Source organism: Palaemon carinicauda, chromosome 4 (assembly GCF_036898095.1).
Source record: "Palaemon carinicauda isolate YSFRI2023 chromosome 4, ASM3689809v2, whole genome shotgun sequence".
NCBI lineage: Eukaryota > Metazoa > Arthropoda > Malacostraca > Decapoda > Palaemonidae > Palaemon > Palaemon carinicauda.
The window spans coordinates 84,777,719-84,780,218 of record NC_090728.1 but is presented as its reverse complement, the minus strand read 5'-3'; the positions used below and the strand labels follow the sequence as shown (position 1 = coordinate 84,780,218).

Sequence of the window (2,500 nt, the reverse complement as noted above, 5' to 3'; positions counted from 1 at the left end):
AAGTGTAGCAATACGTATGACCTACTGTTCTGGGAGCCTAAAAACAAACAGAGAGAGGTAGGTGCGATCCGTCATGCGGATATATATATTGATGTATTTATATGATTTATATGAAATATATTGATGTATTTATATGATTCCTGGTTGCTGGGACCGCAGTGTTTCCCAAAGGGCAAGTGGCTACAGGATTAAAGTTCGGCCTCGAGGAGATGTAGTGTTAGAGAATGTGTAGATGTGACTACCTTATACTTAGTTAAGAGTTATAAGAGAGGGGTGGGAAACTGAAAGATTTTCCCCAGAGAATGGCTAGTGACCACCGATTAGTAGTTACAAATTTAGTGTAGTAGTGATTTTAAATATGGCGAAATGTTGGTGGGGAGTTGTGTTGGGAAATTGTGACGTAAACCGGGACATATATATATATATATATATATATATATATATATATATTTATATTTATATATATATAAATATGTATTTATGTATATATATATCTATATATACATATATATATACATATATATATATATATATATATATATATATATATATATATATATATATATATATATATGTATATATACCCATATATTTATATATATATATACACACACATATATATATATATATATATATATATATATATATATAAATATATATATATATATATATATATATATATATATATATATATATATATATATATATATATATATATATATATATATACTTACGAAGCTGATCTACATGAGAGTAGATTATTTTATTCACGTATTGCATTTGTGTATTTAGGAGATGTATAGCCAGCTCGTGAGGTGAGTTCCACTCACATAGGATTAAGTATATATATGTGAATTACATAAGACTGTTGTCATTCATTTAGTTGTTTCTTCATTCCATTCTGTATATGTAAAGTTACATCATTTTAAAGTATTAAATTTTCATTTCATGTACTTTCGTTACGAAATCTTATGTAATTTTGTTAAAAGTATGCATGACACACACGAGGTATCCTGTATGACAAACGCTAGGGATTGCATCATGTTTCCATGCGGTTGGAAAAGGCATAAAATCTCTAGACAAAAGTTTACTCTTTTTTTTAATGTTACGAGAGGAGGTGGGCCGAATTAGCTGAGAGAGTTGCCTTACCAAGCAACGATAGTGCCCTACTTCCATACCGTCAAGTTGGCAACATGACATCGTGAGAACCCGCCCAGACCATGTGCACACAGATATGTGAACACATTAAGTGCATTGCTGGAATGAACTCAAAGTTTCTAGAGTGAATTAGGATGATTAAAAGGGCCTAGCAATGCATATTATTATTATCATTATTATTATCATTATTATTACTTAAGCTACAACCGTAGTTTGAAAAGCAAGATGCTATAAGCCCAAGGGCTCCAACAGGGAAAAATAGCTCAGTGTGGAAATGAAATAAGGAAATAAATAAACGATATAAGAAGTAATGAAAATTAAGCTAAAATATTTTAAAAACATTAACAACATTAAAACAGATATTTGATTTATAAATTATAAAAGGACTTATGCAAGCCTGTTCAACAAAAAAAAAAAAAAACATTGTCTGCGAGTTTGAACTTTTGAAGTTCTACTGATTTAACTACCTGATTAGGAAGATCATTCCACAACTTGGCCACAGCTGGAATAAAACTTCTCGAGTACTGTGTAGTATTGGGCCCCATGATGGAGAAGGCCTAACCATTAGAATTAATTGCATACCTAGTATTACAAACAGGATGGAACTGTCCGGGAAGTTCTGAATGTAAAGGATGGTCAGAATTATAAAAAATCAGAGATCCAGCCTGACATCCCACAAGATGTGTGCTTCCACCAGTCCTCTCACCAGCATCTACCCAGCCACTATGTATATCCTCTCAAACGTGCATAGTATTTTCTCTCATATGCGAATAGTGTTTGTTCAAACATTGGAATTTCTGTGATTTAATTTGTAAGAAGTGCCGTGTATATGTGAGTGCAGTTATGTTATAAACATTCATTGTATTTTGTGACTGGCTCTGTGAGATTAGGTTAAATAGTGAAGTGTCTTAATTTTTGCTTGATCGTTCGTTAACCTTGTGTCAGCCCCAAAAATGTGAAAGTAACAGATATTTATATGTTAGTGTAATCATTATCTATTTTCTAGAGTGTTGAAGTGTCAACTTTTTTCATTAACTATCAATATTAAATATTTTCATAAATCAATTTCTAGTGAAACAAGTAGTTGGGTGTATAATTTTTTTTTTCAAGTATCATTTTTGTCTTAGTTTAAGGTTTAGTTCATATTTTAATATTGTAAGTGATTTATTTTTGGGGATATTTTTTTAATTATTATCTTTTTATATAGAATATACTTATTTTTGTAAAGTGTGTATTATTTCGATCACCAATTATTATTGCAGTACTTTGCTCGTATCCCCTGACTAAGAACCGATGTAAGAGGTTGTTTTAAGAATAGTTCCCGTTAAAAGTAAAGTAATCA

The 2,500-nt window shown here is 30.6% G+C and overlaps 1 protein-coding gene across 1 annotated transcript in view; it reads right to left on the bottom strand.

Annotated features, from left to right (window-relative positions):
* The window catches only part of LOC137639124 (uncharacterized), a 47,787-nt gene that overhangs the window by 42,445 nt on the left and 2,842 nt on the right, over nucleotides 1-2,500 (bottom strand). The gene's annotated exons all lie outside the window — the stretch shown is intronic.